This window comes from Podarcis erhardii (genome assembly GCF_964252035.2).
Source record: "Podarcis erhardii genome assembly, chromosome: 13".
Lineage (NCBI taxonomy): Eukaryota > Metazoa > Chordata > Lepidosauria > Squamata > Lacertidae > Podarcis > Podarcis erhardii.
This window is the reverse complement of record NC_138502.1, coordinates 14924781-14941987: the sequence shown is the minus strand read 5'-3', so window position 1 is coordinate 14941987 and position 17207 is coordinate 14924781. Positions and strand designations below refer to the sequence as shown.

General features: G+C 44.1%; 1 long non-coding RNA gene across 2 annotated transcripts; it reads right to left on the bottom strand.

The window, feature by feature from the left end:
• Window positions 1-2902: 2902 nt before the first annotated feature.
• On the bottom strand, window positions 2903-12961 carry LOC309327283. Of its 2 annotated transcripts, none has more exons than XR_014150483.1 (2): window positions 12684-12961; window positions 2903-5192 (listed from the first exon to the last, which is right to left on the bottom strand). It is a non-coding gene; the product is annotated as an uncharacterized lncRNA (long non-coding RNA). The 2 variants fall into 2 exon arrangements; XR_014150484.1 differs by having other exon boundaries at window positions 2903-5189.
• Window positions 12962-17207: the final 4246 nt, after the last annotated feature.

The window sequence follows — 17207 nt, the reverse complement described above, 5'->3', positions numbered from 1 at the left end:
TGTTTCGGCAAGCTTTCGTTAGGTTTGATTGAAGATATAATATGCATGATATGAAGCAACTGTGACCACGGATAGCAAAAAAGAAAAAAGAGAGGCAGCACTCCTGGGAGACTGCATTGCGGTGCTGCTTTGATAGCTCTCTCCGTTCAGCCCTGAAGAAGAGATGTAAGGTGCCTAACTGTATGCACAGATTAAGGCCAGAGTTTTGCTTTTCCTAAGATTCCCTAAATGTTTCCTCTTCCCTGTCAAGGTCTGTGATGAAGGAAGAGGAAGCTATAGGCAGTACCTGCTGCAAATCTCAGAGGAGATACCCACACAGTGATAGTTTTTCCCAGTGCTAGTCACCACACAGAAACAGAGAAAGGTTCAGTGAGTTCACTGTTGCAGAAGATAAGGCTCAACAAACCTGTGTAGATATAGATACATACAGCTTGTAGGCTTTTGCAGATACAGATATATGCAGTGTCGGGGACTGGTTGGATGCAGAGGAATGGTGGGAGGAACCAGCTGGGGAGCCCCCAAGGGAAGAAGGCTCAGAGCCCAGGGAGTGGTGGTGGGACAACCATGAGTGGTCAGAGGAAGCAGACTGGGGGGAGGAGATGTCAGAAGCTGAAGAGGTAGCAGGGCTTAGTGAGCTAGGAGAGTCTGTGGCAGAGAAAAGCCCAGAAGCTGAAGCAGAAGAGGAGGGAGGCCCAGAGGCACAGGTTGGGGTAGAGTCATAAGGGTCTCCCTCTCCTGCTGCAGCAAGCTGCCCTCCCCTCTGGTCTCCTAGGACCAGGAGAGGCATGAAGTGGGAGGAGCAAAGGTAGACATGTAGGCACAGTCTCAGATTGCAGCAATACCAGCCTAATGGACTGCTTGTAAGTAAGAAGACAGGCAGGGGGAGGCTGGCTGGGGCAACACCCGATTCACCCTGAAAACGGTATTCAGTAAACCTGTTTCTCTGCCTGCAGGAGGCTTGCCGGGAAACCCATATAAGAATCTAAAAGGTTACCTATCAGTCAGAGGAAGGAAACTATCAACCACAATAAAGTCAGAGCAAAGCGGCTATTAAACCTGATATTTATTACTGCTGTTGCAACAGGGTGTTCACTCACCCCAGGCAGGAGGGAGGAGGAACCCAGAACAATGGTGCGCAAACCCTTATATAGACTTATATTGCCCACCCTGTAGCTCAAGACCACCCCCAAAAAATCATATATACATCACAGAAGGAGGCGGGGTATAGCAGAAATACATCACAGGGGGGCTGTCTACAACAGAAATCCTGCCTGCCAGGATACCTGACAATGGCCAGTGGTTGCCTTACTTGGGCAGCCCGGCCATTCTTTTGTGATGGTAAATACTTTAATTCCTGAATCCAGGTCACAGGCTCACCCTATTCAAATATAAAGATGCCCTAAAGACAGGTGAGCAAAAGACAATGGAGAAGCTTTCCCATTCCTTCCTCCTTGCAGAGAAACATTTGAGGTCAATTTGGGAGAGTCAAAACGGTTTCAGGATTGAGCTCCTGTACTATTTCAGACACGTGGTTTATATACATATGCATGTGTTTTGCCTTGTAAATTTATGAACAATTAATTTCTATTCAGGTAGGTAGCAGTGTTGGTCTGACGCAGTCGAAATAAATTAAAGAATAAAAAATTTGTCCAGTAGCACCTTAGATACTACCGTAAGTTTGTTCTGGGTATAAGCTTTCATGTGCATGCACACTTCTTCAACAGTCGTCAACAGGTTTACCATACCCATTGACAGATAGGTAGCCGTGTTGGTCTGCCATAGTCAAAACAAAACAAATTCCTTCCAGTAGCACCTTAAAGACCAACTAAGTCAGTTCTTGGTATGAGCTTTCGTGTGCATGCACACTTCTTCAGATACCATTGAGTCAATCACCCATCTCCTACTACCTTCTGAGAAAAACCCCACCCCACCCTCCCACTATATATAAGGGTCTGGTGACTTCTGTTTCAGTGTACCTGAAGAAGTGTGCATGCACACGAAAGCTTATACCCAGAACAAACTTAGTTGGTCTCTAAGGTGCTACTGGACAATTTTTTAATTTAATTTATATATTTGAGACCTTAAATTACCCCTTAATGCACCAGGCTCTGCTGTTCCTACAGCAGCTGTTGTGTGCATAACCCCTCATCACTTTATCTTCCCCCTGGATGCTTGCAGAGGCATCCAAGGTTCACAATTAATTAAGACTGAGGGGGGCATTGTAATTCCTCTCTTTTAAAATATAAAAACAGGCCATCTAGACCAGCATCCTATTCTCACAGTGGCCGCCTGAATTATGCCATGTGCGCAGGGAGCACTGATTCTGGTCCTCAGACAAAAGCCAGTTTCCCAGGTCATGTCACATTCTGGCTTTACCAAGGAATGGAAAACAAGGCCGTGAAGCTGGCAGGAGTGATGCCATCAAGTCTGGAGCAGGTGAGACTCTTAAAGAGCTTTCCTCCGAGGAAGAAAGCGCTCAAGACAGCTCCAGACTGCTGGTGTTTGACAGGAAGGATTAAAGTACTTTCTATGAAATGTTGAAACAAAAAAATTCCTTCCAGTAGCACCTTAAAGACCAACTAAGTCAGTTCTTGGTATGAGCTTTCGTGTGCATGCACACTTCTTCAGATGAACATGAAATGTTGGTTTGTGCAGTTAAAGTGGATTATGTCGGAGATGGAGGATTAAATCTGCAGATTAAAATTTAAGCCTCCTATCCCATGTGTGCGGGAGAAAGACGAAAAGTAAGCGGGCTGCGAAGCCTTTTTAGCAAGGTAAAACACTTAAAATGTTTTGCAGCTCACTAAATCTTAGGAATAAAGCTATTACACCTTTTTATACCTTTTATTTGTGGTCGGCTGACCTCCCCCCTTCATCCCCGTTGCAGAGAACGAACCACACGTTTTAGAAAGATAAACAAAAATGGTTTACCGACATGTCAATGCAAGCCGCAAATATGATACAGCTAAGAAAAATTATCAGGTGCAAAATAACAGTTGGCTTCAAAATGGGCCGCATGTGTCTGCAGGAGACCCCAGACATACATGTGATCAGTTTGGAAGCATTACGGCGACAGCCTCCTCAGAGGTAGAAGGAAATACAGTGGTACCTCGGGTTACAGATGCTTCAGGTTACAGACTCCGCTAGCCCAGAAATAGTACCTCGGGTTAAGAACTTTGCTTCAGGATGAGAACAGAAATCGTGCCACAGCGGTGCGGTGGCAGTGGGAGGCCCCATTAGCTAAAGTCGTGCTTCAGGTTAAGAACAGTTTCAGGTTAAGAACGGACCTCCGGAACGAATTAAGTTCTTAACCTGAGGTACCACTGTATAAAGGATTATCTCCTTTGTTACAGAATTCCCACCCAGAGGAGGCAGGGGAAGAGGCCACACAGAGGGTCCTCTCTAGGAAATTTAAGAACTCTCTGTGTACTAGCCCTGTGCTAGTGATTTGGCTGCAAACCCCACAGATGAAAGGGTTTTGTCACCTCGATGCAACAAATCCACTTCAGAAAAGAAGCAAACTTATTGCAGCTAGGAGGGTAACAGGGAGATAATAAAATAGGAAGAGCCTGCTGACTCAGGCCAGGGACCCGTCTGGACCAGCTTCATTTCCTTACAGTGGCCGACTAGATGTCTGTCTGAAAGCAGGGCCTGAGTGCAAGACAAACGCAACGCTCCTCACTTGCGATTTGCAGCAACTGGCATTCAGAGGCATCCCTGCCACAGAGACTAGAAGGAGAGCATAATCATTGTAGCTGTAAGATGCTGATAGCTTTACCCCGCATGCATTTGTCTTTTAAAGCTCTCCTGGTTGGTGTCCACCACTAAGGATGGGGGGGAAATTATATTCAGATTTAAAGGCAAGCCTATGAAATGCACGCTTTCCATAACAACATGAGAAGTGAAAGACAGCCAACCTTTGAAATTCGCACCGTCCATATTTTAGGATGTAGTAAATAAATGGTTACCAGAATGCATTACAAAAATGAACATGTTAGTGAAAACGGCATACACAACATGCATGCTGACCTTGCAAAAACATGTGCATAAGTCAAAACTGCATGCAAATGTATGTTTACTGGTAGAAATTCAGACTAAAATGCTGAGAAAAGTTCCCCGACGTGTTAATAATCCGTGTGGATGGGCAGTTACGGAATATGTCATCGGTCTCCTTCACAGTCCACTTTCTTGCATTCTCTTATCCAGGGCCAGCTCAATAAATTTTGCCACCCAAGGCAAACCACAAAATGGTGCTCCCATCCCCACCAGGGGAAAATGAGTGAAGATCTACCTCAGGAACATGGGGGAATAAAGAACTGCATCGGAACCCGCTGGCCATGTGGATCCTGCTGTCTGAGGCGGTCGCCTCACCTTGCCTCATGGGTGGGCTGGCCCTGCTCTCTTCTTTGGCTCTGTTATTTTCCTCTGTGGCATCGGAAAGCCCTCCTTAGAGTCAGGAGAAGGTAGGCCAGGCAAGCCGCCATGTTGACAATAGCTGTGAAAGCCAACGTCCACAGTGCCATGTGCTTGTCGGCTTGGCCTGCCAGGGCACATTCCAGTGCCTCAGGGCAGGAGTGTGCTCCTGGAAGGCATAAGAAGGTTGTGCGAAGCACTGATGGGATCTGCAGAAATATCACAACCCAGAAGAAGCCCAGCTCCATGGCCAGGAGGAGAAACACGCAAAAAACGAAGGCCGCTGAGGGCCAGGTGCAACGAGGGGACATCTTGGATTCTGACGGAACCATTTTGGGCAAAGGAATCGTTCCGGGAGCCATGCTGGATCCGGCGGCCATGTCGTGGCTCACACTAGTGATGTCGGTGAGCTCCTCGTCTCCTTCCTTTGCCGTCTTTCTCCGGTGCTTGGATCCAGTCCTTATGAGCCCCATTAGCCCCACTGGGAGCAGGGCAGCCAAAAAGGCAAAACCCCACGCCGAGGAGACGGGAGCAGGAAAGTGGCGGTTGAAGCAGAGCGCGCTGCAGAAAGGCCGACTGTCTGCCTCCACCGAGGTCCAGTTGCAGACCAGGTCGGGGTTGGGAGAGGACCAGGGCCCATCGGCGATGAAAAGGGCCACCAGCCGTAGCCCCAGAAGGAGATACCAGGGGGCCAGGCCTCGGCAGCCAGGCTCACCTCCAGGGAACATCATGGCTGGCTGTAGGAGACGAGCCAGGCCAGCGACCACAGCAGCCATCTGCTGAGAGAAGGGAAGAGATGAGAGGAAGATGAGTTTCCTTCCTAAACATTATTGTGCAAAAGTTGGTTGCTCTGTGGTCTTCAGAGGCCTGAGAGAGTTAAGAATGGCAAATAGGCTTTTGATTTGTTTTGAATGGAGGGCACTGCTTCTTCTTTTTTTACCTTTTTTTACATGTACATTTTTAAAAACTGTTTTTTAGGGCCTTTGTGCATTTAACAAATACATAATATAGTGGTACCTCAGTTTAAGTACTTAATTCGTTCCAAAGGTCTGTTCTTAACCTGAAACTGTTCTTAACCTGAAGCACCACTTTAGCTAATGGGGCCTCCTGCTGCCACCACGCTGCCGGAGCACGATTTCTGTTCTCATCCTGAAGCAAAGTTCTTAACCTGAAGCACTATTTCTGGTTACAGATAGGTAGCCGTGTTGGTCTGCCATGGTCAAAACAAAATAAAAAAATTCCTTCCAGTAGCACCTTAAAGACCAACTGAGTTAGTTCTAGGTATGAGCTTTCGTGTGCATGCACATTTCTGGGTTAGCGGAGTCTGTAAACTGAAGCGTATGTAACCTGAAGCGTATGTAACCTGAGGTACCACTGTACAGAAATTCATCAAATGACGTTTCCCCCATTACAGCATCTTTATGCTAGGAAAGGCCTAACCTCTTGGGTTTGCACCTGTACCACACCTATGAGAGGCACGGGGTGGGGAGGTGAGGTGGCAGGTATTTTTCCAGGCACATTGGGGTGGTGGGTCTACAGAATTTGGTCTACCTTCTTTCCAGGATCATCCACTCCCACCCTTTACTACTGAAATTTCTTTAGACTATCTAGTGCCCCGGTCCTTTTAAATACCTGTTCTACTGATCTGTGACAGGTGTGTGGAGCCATTGGTCCGCCACATATTGGTGAACTAGAGCTCCCGCAACCTCAACAAGCCTGGCCAATGGGAAGGGGTGATGGGAGTTGTAGTTCAGCAACATCTGGAAGGCCAAACGTTTCCCACACCTGCTCTATGGCTTTTAGATGGTAAATTATTATCAAGGCGTCACTTTAAAATGAAGGATTTCCAACAAGATTGACCCTGCATCTCACCTGTAGGTTGGGCTATTATTATCTTACTGTTATTAATCATAATCTATGTGTTAAATCTCTGTTTTACCTTTCTTTGGACTCTGCCCCATTTCTCCTGCCTGGATCTACACCAGCCAGATATCCTCCAAATATTATTTAAAGCACTTCAAGCTGTGAATAGGATCGTGTGTCAATCTGAACTTATTCTGTGGTTTAGATCATAGCACAGGCAAGAAAACTGACATAACTCTAAAATGACAGGAGACCCTCCATCATGAACCTTTGCGACCCTGGTACCAGCCTGGTCTCAAACCATGTCCTGAAGGCATTCAGGAAACATATTGTGTTCCTCACACCTTGCATAAAGGTGAGCACGTGTAAATTTAGTTGCCAGTGTAGTCTATTCACCACCTGAATGGGGCCATCAAGATAAAGGTGAGATGGTTTGAAGGCAGCAAGCAAACAGACTTCCGGAGGCGGCGCGAACGGCAATGGCTGCCCTCTTCTAATTGCGAAGAGGGAGCTCCGCGGAAACGGGTCGTCCGCTACGGCGAAGCGGAGACCCACATCGGAAAACCACAGGCAGCAAGAGCCTGTGGCCGTGGGACTCGGCGGGCGCCAGAAGCGCCCCCCAAAACAGAGAAGGGACCCCGTAAGGGGTCTCTGAACGTGGAGGGGGTATCGCGGCGCTGTGAGTCGATCGCTATTCCTGTGGAGTGAAGCCGCATAGCCGCTGTCGGTGAGCGCTGACCTTTCTTCCTGGAAACATCTAACTTTGAAAAGCAACAACCCGTGAGTAAGAAAAGACAGTAAGAATTGGAAAATAAACTGTTACAAATTCGGCCGAAAGCGGGAGACGTAAACAGGAAGTCCGTCTTCCGCTTTTGCTTAAGATCTAAAGCAAAAGACTTTGATCTTTGGAGCCTTTGAAGAGGCGTTAAAAACATCTAATCTGTGCATCCATTGAAGCTGCTTTTATGCTAAATCAGGATTTAACTTCTTTTAAGTGACTTATTTCTTTTATGGACTGTGTTTTACCTCTTCTTTTGGAACTTACAAATTTTATTGAGAAGCCCAGGTAGTGGATCTGCCTGAATGACAGAACTGTCAGAGTGCAGGCTTGGATACTTTGTAATTTGGGTTTGCTACAATCTGAGTTTTTGTGGACTTGCTACATTGAAACATCTCTTCTGGCACTTACTAGAGACATTGTAGTGCTTTTTAAACCAACTCTGCTAACTGCAAGAAAAACTGAAGGTTCTTTTGGAATTTAATTGGACGGCGGAAATTAACTGGATTTTAACAATTTGGCTTTTTCCCTCAAGACATATTCGAACTCCCTCTAGAGGTCTTTGGATTTACAGTTGTATGTGACTTTGCTTTCTCTTTCCTTTCCTCCTATTTGACTGTTCACTCTCTGGGCTGCTGGATTCTCATGGAAACAACTTAGTTTGACCTTGACTTGTAGACAAAACTGGAATGAGTGGCACTGGAAGAACAAGAGCGGCTAAAGCGAAAGCTAGACAAACAACTTTAAATTTAACTTCACAGCCGCGCAGATCATCTGTCCCCACTGTTTTGTCGGCAGAAGAAGTAGGAATTGTGCAAACACTGTCGGAAGATATGGCTGCAGGTGAATCTGGCTCAGTACTAGAGAAAATCTTTGAAAAATTGGAAGCTGCTCCGACCATAACGCTGTAAAGATGGACATGAGACTAATTCCAACCGGCTCCTTTAGATGGAAGATGAATGACAATCTGCTTAGAGATCAGGAGATTATCAAAAAGGCCCAGAAAGCTTTGAAGGACTACTTTGAGATAAATTTGAACACCACGGTGGAAAAAAGAATCATCTGGGATGCAAGTAAGGCGGTTATGAGAGGGTTTCTGATACAACAGAACGCTGTAAAGAAAAGAGCACAAAATGAGAAAAAAGATAAGATTTTGGAGAAAATTAAAGAATGTGAGAAGAAGCTAAAATCGAAACCGAAGTCGAAGGAGATTTTGAAAGAAATTAAATTTCACCAAGCACAATACTCCAAATTGATAAATCAGGAGGTGGAGTGGAAAGTTAAGTTAATGAAACAAAGATCATTCGACTCGGCAAATAAATGTGGAAAACTGCTAGCATGGCAGTTGAAAAAGAGACAAAAATTAAACACGATCACCAACCTAGAGACTGAAGGAAGAAATATTCAGAACTCTGTGGAGATAAGGAAGTGCTTCCAGAGATATTTTAAACAACTATACACTCAAGGGCCGCAAAATGAGGTTGAGATAGAACAATTTTTGATAAAAAATGGACTACCAAGGTTGTCTCAAGAAAATAGATCAATCCTGAACTGTAAAATAACACGACAAGAGATTGAAGTTGCCATTCAGAATATGCAATTGGGCAAGTCTCCAGGACCAGATGGGCTTACCTCCAAATATTATAAGGTACTGAAAGACTACTTGATACATCCACTAATGGAGGTTTGCAATGAGATTATGGAGGGGAAGAAAGCACCGGAAACGTGGAAAGAAGCCTTCATCACATTGATACCTAAATCAGAATTGGAAAAGACACAACTTAAGAATTACCGCCCCATTTCCCTTCTAAATGTGGATTACAAAATTTTTGCAGACATTCTAGCAAACAGATTTAAAAAGGTTTTAAGTGAAGTGGTTCATAAAGCTCAGGCCGGCTTTCTCCCAGGTAGACATTTGTCTGCTAACACAAGGAACATTATTGACATTTTGGAGCTTTTGCAAACAAATATTAATACTAGAGCAGTGTTAATATTTATAGATGCGGAGAAGGCCTTTGACAACATTTCTTGGAAATTTATGAAGAAAAATCTGGAAGGGATGGGAGTGGGATGGGGATTTGAAAATGGGATAGATGCAATATACTCAGAACAAAAGGCTAAACTGATAGTTAACAATGTGGTGACAGAAGAGTTTAAAATTGAAAAAGGAACACGACAAGGTTGCCCTATTTCCCCATTGCTATTCATTTCGGTCCTGGAGGTGCTCTTGAATATGATTAGAGGGGACCGGTTGGTGGAAGGAATTCAGGTCGGAGCGAAACAGTACAAACTTAAGGCTTTCGCAGATGACCTAGTTTTGACCTTACAGGAGCCAGAATCTAGTACGAAAAGGGCATTACAATTAATTCAAGACTTTGGTCGGGTGGCGGGTTTTAAATTAAACAAGCAAAAAACTAAGGTATTGGAGAAAAAATTGACAGTTTCAGAGTCAGAAAGGTTTCAGAAGGAGACAGAGTTAAACGTGGTTAAAAAAGTAAAATATCTTGGGGTGAACATAACAGCAAAAAATCTGAGCTTATTTAAGGACAATTATGAAAAGTGCTGGTCAGAAATTAAGAGAGATCTAGAAAGTTGGTCAAGATTGAAACTTTCCTTGTTGGGCCAAATTGCTGCTATAAAAATGAATGTATTGCCAAGGATGCTGTTTCTATTTCAGACTTTACAGATTGTGGATAAAACGGAGTGTTTCGGGAGGTGGCAAAGAGATATCTCTAAATTTGTCTGGCAGGGCAAAAAGCCCAGAATTAAGTTTAAAATATTAACTGATGCTAAAGAAAGAGGGGGGTTTGCCCTGCCAGACTTAAGGTTGTATTATGAATCAGCAGCTTTTTGCTGGCTGAAAGATTGGCTGCTTCTTGAAAACACTGATGTGTTAGATTTGGAAGGATTTAACAATGCTTTTGGATGGCATGCATATCTGTGGTATGACAAGGTTAAGATTCACAAGAATTTCAAGAACCATATTGTAAGGAAAGCAGTGTTTAATGTCTGGACAAAATATAAAGACTTATCAGAAAATAAGACCCCAAGGTGGTTATCACCTATGGAAGCTAAAGCTGTGAAAAGACCCAATATGGAGGTCAAATGGCCGAAATACTGGGAAATATTAGAAAGAGATGGGGACAATTGGAGATTGCAGAGTTTGGAGAAACTAAAAGACAAAGTGCGAGATTGGCTACATTACGCTCAGATTAAAGAGGTTTTTAAATTGGATAAAAAGTTAGGATTCCAGGTGGAAAAATCGAAACTGGAAACAGAACTGTTAGAACCTAAGACTAAGGTACTTTCAAGAATGTATAACTTGTTGCTGAGGTGGAATACACAGGATGAAACAGTTAAATCAGCTATGATAAAGTGGGCACAGGATATTGGGTATAATATTATGTTTGCTGACTAGGAAAAGTTATGGACCACCGGTATGAAGTTTACGGCATGTAATGCCTTGAAAGAAAACATTATGAAAATGATATATAGGTGGTACATGACCCCAGTCAAGCTAGCAAAAATATATCACCTGTCAGATAATAAGTGTTGGAAATGCAAGGAAACTGAAGGAACGTTCTTTCACCTCTGGTGGACTTGCCCCAGGGTTAAGGCCTTCTGGGAAATGATATATAACGAGCTGGAAAAGGTATTTAAGTATACCTTCCCTAAGAAACCAGAGGCCTTCCTTTTGGGCATTGTTGGCCAGAGGGTGTTAAAGAATGATCGAACATTTTTCATGTATGCGACAACAGCAGCAAGGATACTTGTCGCTAAATATTGGAAAACTCAAGATTTGCCCACGCTGGAAGAATGGCAGATGCAACTGATGTACTACATGGAGCTAGCAGAAATGACTGGCAGAATCCGAGACCTGGGAGAGGAAGCAGTGGAAGAGGATTGGAAGAAATTCAAGGACTACCTACAAAAACACTGTAAATTATATGAGTGCTAAGAAGGATGAGGGATTTGAAAATAACAGGGCACCATAAAATTTGGTGAAAAGATTATGAGAATGAGTGAATTTTATGAGAAAAATAAATTTTGAATAAATATTATGGTAAGATCAGATATTTAAGATCTAGATAAAAATATTCAAAGTTAGGGACAAAATATTGGAAAAGTGTACAATAAGAATGGAAATAAGGTGATAAATTGCTGGTTAAAGTTTTATAAATTTGGAAAGTAGGAGCGAGAGACGTGAGGAAGTCCAAAAATGAAGAAAAGTTGGTTATTATATGATGCTAAATTTTATGTTTGTTTTTCTTTTTTGTTTGTTTTATGCTATGCTGTTTTTTTTTCCCTCTATTGTAATAAAAAAAAACTCTTAATAAAAAAAAAATGAAGGCAGCAAGCAAACAAAGGATGCCCGGTTTAGCCAACACCCACCAGGTGGTTTTCTTTAACACAATTACTGTAATTTGCAAGATGGGAGAGATGAAGCTGGGCAGGAATTGCAAGGAAAAGGCGATAGAATTGCTCATCCGAAGGGCCCTTTCCTTTCTCCATGAAGAAAAGGCTATAAGGAACCCTAAGATTTGTAGTCAGTGACATTTCTTAACTTTTATTAAGAAGTGTGAGTTCTGGGACAAATTTTTCATGCTCACTTCTGTAGGCTTTTGAGAATATGTAGAGATTCTCCCCCTCTTTAGTTCAAGGTTTGTGATGAGGGATTTGCTTCCTCCTTAAATTGTAATTTTCTTGTTATTCTGTTGCTTTCATTTCATAGAATAAAACAAGCTTTCTTTATTCCTTTGTATAAGAATTTCTTGTGGGCGTACGGTTAAGGGTGACGCACATATTCAAAAAACAGATGCACATTATAATTCCAACAAAATATCACAAACCTCTTTAAAAGTGTGTGTATGAATACATGTGAGCGATGTACACGCATGTGGGTTCAGACACATACTTCTAACAATTCTATTATGTTATATAAGACACACAGACCCTTATCCAGTAAACCTGGTTCCAAATATCTCTCTGGTTTTACCCGATAAAACAAGACCCAGAAAACTCCAGGGTCTTATGCAAAATCATCATCTGCAACAATCGCTCCAGCTCTTCCCTTCCCATCCTAATGCAGCCTGCCAGGAGTCTAGCTGCAGTTATTCAGCCGGGAGTAAAAAGCACTCAACACATGCTCAGAAACATTCATTTTGTTCCAGGACTTAAGCCCTGGCACTGAACACTGAGAGTGTGTGTGTGAATAGGTTCTTCTGGGGCTGAGCCTAGGCTAAAATTAAGCCAAGCCTGTGTCTTTTCAGAATTGGGTTCTGTCTTTGGATTCCTGAAGTCTGTATCAGGACAGGGTTAAGTTAGAAAGCCGGACTCCTGGGTTCTCTAGGAAGAAGGAAGCAGGACTGCAAAGGACTGAGGATTTGGCCGTGGAGCTGAGGGGTTGCAGGCAAGTTAGCAAGACTAGTCCTGCAAGAGCCTCCCTGTCAGTGGCCATTTGGGGGGGCCACACTCACTTCCCTGTGTTGCCCTTTGAGGACGGCCCCTAACAGTCCCTGTTTAAGCAACCGCTCATCATTTTCAGCCCCGCCCCCACTCAACACAATGCCTTTGACAGCCTTCTGAGAAACATAAAATATAACTCTGTTGCTGCCTGTTTTAATGTTACCTTTTCCTCTAGAGTCGCCTTGACACTTCAGTTCTTCTGTTTGTCCACCGTCTTCTCCTTCGTCCTCTTGAATCTGTTCTGCCTCTTGTGTTCTGCTTTAGGGGGGGAAAGGGGTTGTTTTTCGGTTCCACATTATCAGAAAGTCCCCTGCACGGAACAGGCCGGCCGCAGACAAAGGGAAAGCTGAAATGAAACTCCCAAGAGATGTGGGAATAGCTGCCAGAGCTAACGCCCCCACACAGCTGCATGGATGTGGGCCCTCAACATCCCCCTGATGGACCACCCTTCTCCCCACCCTCTGGCTTCTACTTCCTCTGCTTTCTCAAATTAGTCTGCCGTCTTCTCTGCGTCAGCCAACCTGGTGCCCTCCAGATGTTTTGGACTCCAGTTCCCATTAGCCCTTGGTGATGGGAGTCGTAGTTCTCCATGTGGAGGAACCAAAGTCAACAAAAGCTCCTCCTCATGGAGCAGAGGTGGGAAACTTGGGGCAAAACGGGGCCCTCCAACCCTCTCTATGTGGCCCTCAGAACTCTCCCTGGCTACATCCTTATTGGCCCTGCCTGGCACCCTTCCTTGATTGTTGTTTTGCCCGGCTGGGAAGGTGTCCTTGAACTCTCATAAGGCCTCTTGCTTGCCTGGATCAAGAACAGAGCAGGGGTGCAAGAGGGTAGAAGTTTGGTTACTGCCCAAAGGCAAAAATAAAATTAAAATAAAGCCCCCCCCCCGAATTTCACACATACATTTCAATAAAAACTCTCCCCCAACTTCCCATCCCCTTTTCCATGGTGTTTCCGTTCCTTTCCTTCTGCTGCATCCTGCCTACTATCTCCTAGACCTTAACAAAACTGCTGGAATCTTAGATCCCTTCTGTTGCTCATAGTTCAAATCCTGCTCGCACATTCCTCATATAATAATACTTCTTTAATAATCCGAAATGGGTTTCCGTTCTTCCACAAAACCTTCGTCATTAGGTTCTCTTATTTTAGTTGTTAGCTTTGCCAATTCTGCGCAATCCATCACTTCGCTTATCCATTCTTCTTGAGTGGGTATCTCAGCTCATTTCCATTTTTGTGCACAGAGAATCCTAGCTGCAGTTGTAACATATATAAACAACTTAATCATCTTTTGAGGGGACTTTTTGCCTAAAGGCAAAATTTACTGCTCCATCTGTGTTTATCTCTGGCATGTGGCCCTCAAAATGTTTCCCAGATGGAAACGTGGCCCTCGGGCTGGGAAAATTGTTCCCCACCTCAACATGGAAGCTGGGGCAGCGATTCTAAGCCCACTTGCCTACAAGGAAGCCCTAGTGAACACAGTAGGACTTACTTCTGAGGAAACAAGCATGGAGTGTGTGTGTGTGTGTGTGTGAGAGAGAGAGAGAGAGAGAGAGAGAGAGAGAGAGAGAGAGAGAGAGAGAAATTTCTTCAAGAAGTGACTTGGGCCTAGAGCAGTGGTTTTCAACCCGTGTGCCATGGCACCCTTGGGAGCCTTGAATGATGGTCAGGAGTGCTGCAGGCAACACTGGCCTCTGTCCCTCTTTCCTTCCCTCCCTCCTCTGATGCCCTCTCAAGTCTCTGCCTCCCAAAGGCTTGCACAGCTGTTTGTTGCAGCAGCAGCAGCTGCCCAGAGGACTCCCAAGGAGAGAAGAGAGAGGGAGGGTGTTCGGAAAAGGGCGAGAGGCTGCCAGCTCTGCAGGCAAGGGGTGACACAACTGGGCTCCTGAGGCATCTAATCATAAGCCTGCATTTTTATCAAAGCTTCTATATATTTCAATCAAGGCTTGTATTAAAAAATGAGCTTAAAAAAAAAAGGATTTTCAAATGTTTCATGCCAGGCAAAAGACCAGCTGCCTAAAAGAACCTTGGCAAGATGTTTTTCCTCCTAACACAAGAAGGGCCCCATTGATTTATAGCAGAAAAACAATTCTCAAAGTCATAAAAAGGGGAAATTACATATGCTGCCCCAAGGCTGAGAAAACACCATTAGGAATGGGGAAAGATAATACTAATGTGCCTCCCAGTAAAATGAGCCAGATCTTCTTTCTAAGGTTCAAAGGCCAGGAGCAAATGGAAGGAAAAACATTTAGCTAGAAAGAAAGAGAGCATTTTTGGGGAAGTCTCTTCTAAAGCTGTTTCTTAAACTGAGAGAGTTAAAAAAGGTTAAAATGTGTTAAATGTTGGAAAGGCAACTGGCTTGGCAGAAGAAGCAGCTTCTTCCTATTTTATTTTGAGGCTGGAGAGGAGGGTGAAAGGAGGGGTGCAAACTGAAGAGGCTTCTTTTAAAAGCTGTGTTTTATTGAGTTCCTTCCTTTTTACTTTGAAAAGCTTTATTCTTTTAAGAGGCTACCTATGATAAATGTATGAAATATATTAGCTTAAATATATTGGCTTAAATGTAATTATGCAAAGGATTTAAGGAATGCTAGATTCTTATTTCATATGGTTGTAAGAGTTGTATTTATCCTGAAATTAAGTCAGCCACCAGCCCCCCCCTTGCCAGACAGAAGACGCCATCCGGGCAGTCTTGATATATAGTTGTCAGGCATTTTGTTTAGAAACATTAAATGAAGGAAATCTTTCAATGTTTATGTGAAACTCAAGATCCTTGACATCTGTTGAACATAAAATGTAAGATTAAACCATTTGTTTTATAAGGCAATAGGGCAAGAAGGGCAAGAGGTGAGCTGGTAATTAAGATTCCATGTAAGATATATTATTACTTATTTGTCATTTATATATAGCTCTTTGTCTCCCTTATAAGGGCAAGGAAGTGGGTGTATCTTTTGTGAGTGTATCTTTTGTGATTGGCTCTAGCAAACAGCCAATAGGAATTTCAACCAGGCTGATTGGACAGAGGCAGCCACAGGAGGAGCAAAGGGGGCTGGATTAAGGGAATATAAGTGCTGGCCAGAATGGCAGGAGGCCAGGCCAGAGCTTGGTAACCACGTACCACTGAGCCTCTTATTTATTTGTCTGACAAATAAATTACTATTTTAATTTCTCTATTGCTGCGTTGAATATTTCATTCCAGCTAAGCGTTAACCACAAGCAGGGTGCTACATTTTTATGGTGCCCTGTGACTCGGATAAGTGGTCTGCTGGAACGCAGCCCCTTCGCCCTACTGGGCAGGGTACAAGAGAGAGGACAACTGCTTACCCAAAGCGCGCACTGGTAAATTTTTCCAGGGGGAACGCAGAAGACTCGTCTGTCTGATACCCTGCTCACTGGCGGCGACGGACCGGGGAAAACAGGGAACCAACCAAGGGTAAGTGCACAAAGGGATTTTTGGCCCTCCAATTAATTAGGAGGAAGAGAAGTCTTGATCAAACTTCTGCGTCTCAGTAAGGGGAAACTGAGTACGCTAGGTGGTTGGGTACATCAGATGGTGATCTGGTGTAGGGAAAGGGAAAAATTGGGAGGTAGAGTGTGGTGAAGTATCCAGCGCATTGTATGTGTGAGAAAGTACAGAGCAATCTGTAGCTGACCCGAGTGTGGAGTGGGCAGTACTTCGATTCCTAGTGAGGCGACTCCATCTAGGCAAGGAAACCCACGAAGCGCGTCTGTGAGTGACTGAGTGGATACTTCACAGGGCCATACAATGGGAGTTGGGGGTTCAAAGGGGGAAAATACACCTCTTGAGTGTATGTTAAATAATTTTAAGAAAGCCTTCTCAGGGGCATATGGTGTCAAAATGACGCCAGAGCGCTTGAGAACGTTATGTGAACTAGAATGGCCAAAACAAATTACTGGATGGCCATCCCAGGGAACCTTTGATATAAATTTAGTAAGCAAACTTTGGACTGATATCGCCAAAGAAACTGGAGGGTGCCCAGAACAATTTCCATATATAGATTCCTGGCTGAGCACATTAAATAAAAATCCTCCATGGATAAGAGAATGCAAAGTCAAACGATGCAAATTATTGGCTGTAAAAGCCGAAGCTAGGAAAGGAATCTTGCCAAATAAACTCAAACCCATTTTTGAGGGGCCAGAGGAAGAGGTGCTTCCACCTCCACCCTATGCTCCACATCGAAGGGAGCTTAATCCAAACACTCCACCAGTTGTAACCCCAAGGCAAGAAACTGGAATGAATAATGGGAGTGGAGTCACAGAGCTTGATTCCTTGATAGATTATGATAAATATCTTCAGGAGGCATTGGAGTCCTATAATAAAGCCCAAGCAGAAGTGGTTATTCCACCTGTGACTCCTAATAGACCTCCATCTACAGTCTCCTTTAGTGGAACAACTGATTGCCCACCCCAAACCCCTGTACATCCAAGTCCCAGAGAAATATTACAGAAGTTACAGGGAGACTTTGCTCGGTCAGCAAGCAATACAGCCAGGCGTATAAAGCTGCTAAAAGAACGCCTTGCGACAGATACCATCCCCTATGATTTGAGGCCCCTAGAGCAAAGTGAAGAGAAAGATCACGTAGTAGCCCCTCTTAGAAGAGTATTTGATGCACTTGAGGAGCCTGCGCTGGTTAATGGGCAACCCGGACCACGGCCACCTCGAACTTCGACC